This window comes from Prionailurus viverrinus, chromosome X (genome assembly GCF_022837055.1).
Source record: "Prionailurus viverrinus isolate Anna chromosome X, UM_Priviv_1.0, whole genome shotgun sequence".
Lineage (NCBI taxonomy): Eukaryota > Metazoa > Chordata > Mammalia > Carnivora > Felidae > Prionailurus > Prionailurus viverrinus.
In genome coordinates, this window is record NC_062579.1 from 73,871,102 (window position 1) to 73,877,836 (window position 6,735).

Genomic DNA, 6,735 nt, shown 5'->3' on the forward strand with positions numbered 1-6,735 from the left:
ATCCTCCAGCCAGTTGAAAAAATGATTGGAGGCTAGATGAAATAATAATGGTAAAATGATAATTGTTGAAGCTGGGTGATGGTACATAGTAATACATTATATTATTTCCTCTTATGTATGTTTGAACATATTCATAATAGAAAGTTTAACCCTACCTATTCTTCTACCTATTCTCAAGTCATCAGGGGGGTGGAGGAGCAGGAGGAGATGGATTTTGGAAATGTTATATTTTAAACTTTATAATATATAAACTGTATATAAATATATATAAATGAATATTATAAATAAAATTCTCACCTCTAATTCCACCATGGAGAAATAACAAATTAAGGTCTTAGTGTACATTTTACACCTTCCAGACATTTTTTTTTTCTTCCAGACATTTTTCTATGAATACATATGCATGTCTTTAAAAAAAAAGACATTTGGACTATATTGTATGTGTTCTTTCATGGCCTGATTTTCTCTTGTTTGTGTGTGTGTACTATTATATCCTTTGGGTAATCATACTAAAGTATATCAAAACATTGTAGATATACAAACATGACCTAGTTTAGTGCCCTTTCTTCCCACAGCGATTTCATTAACTTCAATCAGCCTTTTAATGAATATGTACCACATGTGCCAAAGGAATGGTCATCTCTGGTTTGAACTCCTGCAGCTGGTCTCTTGGCTCCTAGTTTTGCCCTACTCTAATCCATCCTTCACACAAACACCAAAATGATCTTCCTGAAATACCCCTATGTCACAACTCTGCTCAAAAACCTTCAAGAGGTTATGTACTGAATGATTCCATTCATATGACATTCTCAGAAAGACAAAGTATAGGGACAGAGAACAGATCAGTGGTTGCCAGGGGTTAGGGGTGCTGGGGAGAGTGTGATTACAAAGGGGCAGTGTGAGGGAATTTTTCAGGGATACTGGAATTGTTCTGTGTCCTGCTTGTAGTGGTGGTTACATACATTTCTACATGTGTTAACATTCATCGAGCTGTATGTACATTACTCCAGGATGTCAATATTTCTGTGTATTTTTTAAAGCCTTCAATGATTCTCCATTGCTTAGATTCAAGTTCAACATTCTAAGCCCACATATGTAAGGCCTTCTGTGGTTCTCCCACCTCCCAGTCAACCTCTATAACCTCATCTTTTACTGAGCCTCACCACCCCAATACACACTATATTCCAGCCACACTACAACTGCTTGGTGTTCAGTGAAAATATATGTCATATATGAACCTTGATACCTCTGTGTCTTTGCTTATAATGTTTCCTCTGCTAAAATGCACCCCCACCCACCACCACTGGCAACCATACTTATCCTTCAAGGCCTACTTCAAATCCCACATCCTCTGTGGACCTTTCCTCAACTCCTCAGTCAGAACTGAATCTCTCTTTCCTCAAGGTTCCCACAGGACTTTGCTTAGATCTCATTGCCTGACACCACCACGTATTACAGGGAAAGCCCAAGCAGAAGCAGGCTCCAATGATTAGGCAATAAAACTCCAAACCTCACTCAGAAGTATTCACTTAACATCAAGCATTTGCATTCCTTCTTTCCTCAGTGCCCAATGCCCCACTGGTTTCCAGGCCAGGTTACACCCATAGGCTTTAGATTTACCCTATTATTTACCTCCCCATCCTTCAAAGCTCAACTTCAACTTCATTCTCAAATACATTCCTGCTTTACTGCCCTGGTGCTGAATTCCTGGCTTGGCCCCCTAAGCACATGATTCTTTCATGCCACTCCCAGGGATGGTCTAGATTTCTGACCTATGCCTGTTCAATCCTACTCTCCTGGTTTGAAGACAAGGGAGCTTGCCTAGCAGGTGTGGGTACCTGGGGCTGAAGCCGGTGGGAGGAGTGTCTCATTGGCAAGTGAGCCAATCCAATGAGGAAGAGCAAACTGGAGAGTCAAGTGAGGCAAGCAGAGGTTGGCAAACCAGAGAAGCAGAGCCAAATTACATCAAGAAAGCAAGGAATGACCGGAGCCCAAAGCCAAGAACATGAACACATATGGATGGCCAGGAACCATATAGAGCAGGCTAAGCCATAGGCTAGTTTGGGTAGTACAGATAGGGGACCTTTGCCTGTTCCCTTGTGTGTTATATGTAAATGCACCTGCCCCATTCAAAGAGCCAAAGATAAGTATAGAATACTCACCTTCTTCAGTCCTACCCAGTCCAGACCATGTGACCCAACATCTATGGGATGCAGTGTGGTAGACTGGAAAGAATATAAGCTTTGAAATCAGAAAGACCAGAGTTCAAATTCTGGCTCTTCCCCTTATTAGTCATGTAACTTTGGTTCATCACTCAACTTCAGCTTTTTCATCTGAAAAATGGAGACAGATAGCATCTACCTCAGAGGATCATTATGATGATGAAATCAAATTATGTAAATGACCCAACATGTACCTCGGTATCTAATAAGCACTCAACATGATAGCCCACTTTCTTCAAGGGCACCTGCCATATTTTGCCTCATATTTCTAGTTAGTTGTATACAATACATGTCTCTCTCTCCAATCAGATCTTAAACTTGAAGGCAGATGGTGTGTGTGAGTCATTTTTTGCATATACTTATACAAAATTTAAATTTTACAAACTATTTTACACAGAAGAAATCCCCCTAACCCCACTCCCCAACCAGAGACCTGCTGGAGCATTTTTTCCAGTTTCCCCAACTACCATATTGTTTGTTTTGTTTTTACAAAAACAGGATCACTGTTAAAATATGATTTTCAAAATTTTTTTAACGTTTCATACAAATAGAGAGTGAGCATGTGTCAAAGTTTAATTTTAACTCACAAAGGAGGAAACCAGCAGGATGCCAAAGTTAACTCAAAGGAGAATTTGAGAACTGGTATTTTATAGTCAGTTAAAAAATTAAAAAATGCTAAAATAATATTGCTAAGTTAGAATTAAAGCTGATTAATATCCTACAGGGCAGTACAAACCAAAATCATGCTGTCTTCTTTAGGTGGATATATATTGTTGCATTTTATTGGTTTTACAGATTTTTAAAATGACTAATTTTGTGCTAAATTGTAATTTTCTAGACCTAGAGAGTCAGATGACCCTCAGGCCTGTTAGAAAATGCTCTTAACATGACATTAAAGCATCAAATAATCATCTTTTCCCTTTGTATTAGTTTCCTAGTGCTGTTATAATAAATGACCACAAATTGTCCTGGCTTAAAAAATACATTTATTTTCTTACAGTTCTTTCTTATGGTCAGAAGTCCAATATCCGTTTCACTGGGCTGAAATCAAGGTGTTGGCAGGCCCTGCTCCTTCTGGAGACTCTATAGAAGAAATCTGTTTCCTTGTGTTTTACAACTTCTAGAGATGCATTCTCAGTATGTGGCCTCCTTCCTCCATCTTTAAAGTCAACAGTGTAGGTGCCTTGGTTGTTCAGTCATTTAAGCATCCAACTTTGGCTTAGGCCATGATCTCATGGTTCATGGTCTCAAGTCCCACTTCAGGTGAGTTCGAGCCCCATTTCTCTCTCTCTGCCCCTTGCTCACTTGCACCCTCTCTCTTTCTCAAAAACAAATAAAGCCAACAGTGTAACATCCTCAATAACCCTGACTCCATTTTCACAACACCTTCTCTCTTATGAGGACCTTTATGATTACTTCTAGCACACCCACATAATTCAGGGTAATCTCTCCATTTCAAGGTCAAGATTAGCAAACTCAGTTCCACACTTAAATCACCCTTACCATGTAACAAAACATATTCAAAAGTTGTGAGGATTAGGACATAGAGATCTTGGAGTGGCAGGGGCACTATTCTTCCTATGATCCTCTTGTTTCCACATTTTGAATAATTTTTCATCTCAGCCTGTACATTTTATTTTTCAATTTTTTTCACCAATCTTTTCACATAGCACATACTGTATACATCTACCTCATTTTTTTAGTAGACACACCACACCACTGGTGGGTTCACCATCACCAGTGTAGCTACCATCTGTCACCATATAATGTTATTACAATATTATTGACTTATTCCTTATACTGTGCCTTTTATTCCCATGACTTATTCATTCCATAACTGGAAGCCTGTGTCTCCCTCTCTCCTTCACCCATTTGGCCCAATCCCCCACTCCCTTCCCTTCTGACAACCATCAGTTTGTTCTACATATTTATAGGTCTGATTCTTTTTGTTTATTCATTTTTTTAAGATTCCACTTATGAATGAAACCATATGGTATTTGTTTTTCTTAATCTGACTTATTTCACTTAGCAGAATACACTCTATGTCCATCCATGTTGTCTCAAATGGCACAATCTCATCCTTTTATGGCTGCATGATATTCCAGTGTGTGTGTGTGTGTGTGTGTGTGTGTGTGTGTGTGTGTGGGCGAATAGATAACTTCCTTATCTATTCATCTATTGATAGACACTTAGGTTGCTTCCACATCTTGGCTATTGTAAATAATGCTGCAGGGGCGCCTGGGTGGCGCAGTCGGTTAAGCGTCCGACTTCAGCCAGGTCATGATCTCGCGGTCCGTGAGTTCGAGCCCCGCGTCGGGCTCTGGGCTGATGGCTCAGAGCCTGGAGCCTGTTTCCGTTTCTGTGTCTCCCTCTCTCTCTGCCCCTTGCCCGTTCATGCTCTGTCTCTCTCTGTCCCAAAAATAAATAAACATTGAAAAAAAAATTAAAAAAAAATAATGCTGCAATAAACATAGGGGTGCACATATCTTCTTAATGACTGGAAAGCATTCCAACTATAGAACTGCTAGAATTTAATCATTTACTTATAGATGTAAATTTAAATTGTTACCAATTTTTCACTGTTACAAACAGTGCTGTCATGAACTTTCCTGCACATATCTCTTTGCACAACTGTGGCTATATTGCCATAGGAAAACATTCCTAGAGGTTAAAATTCTGAGACAAAAGTATGCCCATTTAATTCTGACAAATTGCCTTCCAAAAATTTGCACTAATACTTTAGTCTGATACCAGTGATGAGAACCAGTGACTGTTACCTCCAACATCACTTAAACTCAATATTTTGTATTCACTTTTGAGTCTGTCAGCATCTATAAAGCACTTTGAAATATCCACATACGTTTTTCTGGCACAAAATGAGTTTAATAATTGTTTGATAAATTAAAGGTTAGAACACAAATTCACACGTACAACTCAGAGGGCTTGTCCTAGCAACAATACAATGGTAACAGAGCTAATATGTGTAAATGTGCCTTGAATATAATATAGTGTTATTCAGATGTTATCTCTATACATGAAAATGTATTGTTTTCACACTTGGTTCCCATATCTCACACAGGTTGGCCTTGCTACTTCCCAGTTTCACATGGTGTGTGCTTTGTTGCCAAGGCTCATATACTTTCACTGTGCATCCCGGAGCCTCTAAGGTCTAAAGTGTGTGCTGGTCCTTCAAGAGGAAAGGCCTAAGGTTACGGGCATGTGTGTCCCCTGATGACAGTAATAAAGCCCAATGACAAAACTTTCAGAGAATGAAGATCCCCACTCTTGGGTAGGTAAATATTTTGGAGGGTGTAGAGTCATCTGCTTTTATACTAAGGGACTTTTCAGAAACAGAACTCCATAGGTTTAGATGGAATGTCCTGGTGAACATTCTTCTTCAGCTGCACATACCATTCTTTCCCTGGAAGGAGCCATCAACTCTGTAATGCCAAGAATCATGACCTTGTGAGGTGCAGGTGTGAGCAGGCTGGCTGAAAGAGCACCAAATGTTGACCTAGGCTCTCAGGACTGTGACAGCTGGGGGAGGGACATTATTATTCAACATCCATATCCCATGGCCTGCTTTAGAACTAGGACTCAGCTTCTCAGTAGAAGTAAGGGCAGTGTTGATAAGAGGAAGTATAAGAGAATAGGCTTTAGCATTCCCCTGCTATGACTGGTTGTTTTGAGGGGAAGAATTCATATGAACCTGAGTAGTAATTGCTCCCTCCAGCTTTATTCCCACGACCTGGATCTGGAAGGTGTGTGTTTAAGAATATACAAGAGACAAAATCCTGAAACTAGAAAGGAAATGGGTCCATCTACCACTCTCCCCAATGCTATTCCCCCACTCCCAATACCAATCTACAAGTAAATATGAACACATACTCAATTTTCATTTCAGGCTTTTTAGGACTTGACCTTTTTCTCTCTAGAGTAAATTGAGTAGTTCCCCTTGATCAGGAGTGTTTGTAAGAAAGAATCCTTGATATGAACCCAGCCATATCCCAGAAAATATTCCTCAAATCACTAACATATTAAAATAATTCCACAAATGACCTAACAATTTAGAGGCTTGTGTCATGATTAAGAGTATAAGCTCTGGGGGCACCCAGGTAGCTCAGTCAGTTGAGGGCCTGACTTGATTTTGGCTCAGGTCATGATCTTACAGTTTTCTGAGTTCAAGCCCTGTGCTATCAGTGCAGAGCCTGCTTGGGATTCTCTCTCTCTCCTCCTCTCTCTGCTCCTCCCCACAGCTCACATGCACTCTCTTTTTCTCTCTCAAAATGGGTGATGGGAATTGAGGAGGGCACGTGCTGGGAGGAGCACTGGGTGTTGTATCTAAGTGATGAGTCATGGGAATCTACTTCCAAAACCAAGAGCACAGTCTATACACTGTGTGTTAGCTAACATGACAATAAATTATATTTAGGGAAAAAAAAAGAGTATAAGCTCTGGAGCCTGAATGCTTAAGACTGAAACCTGGCTCTTATACTAGCTGTGACTTTTGCAA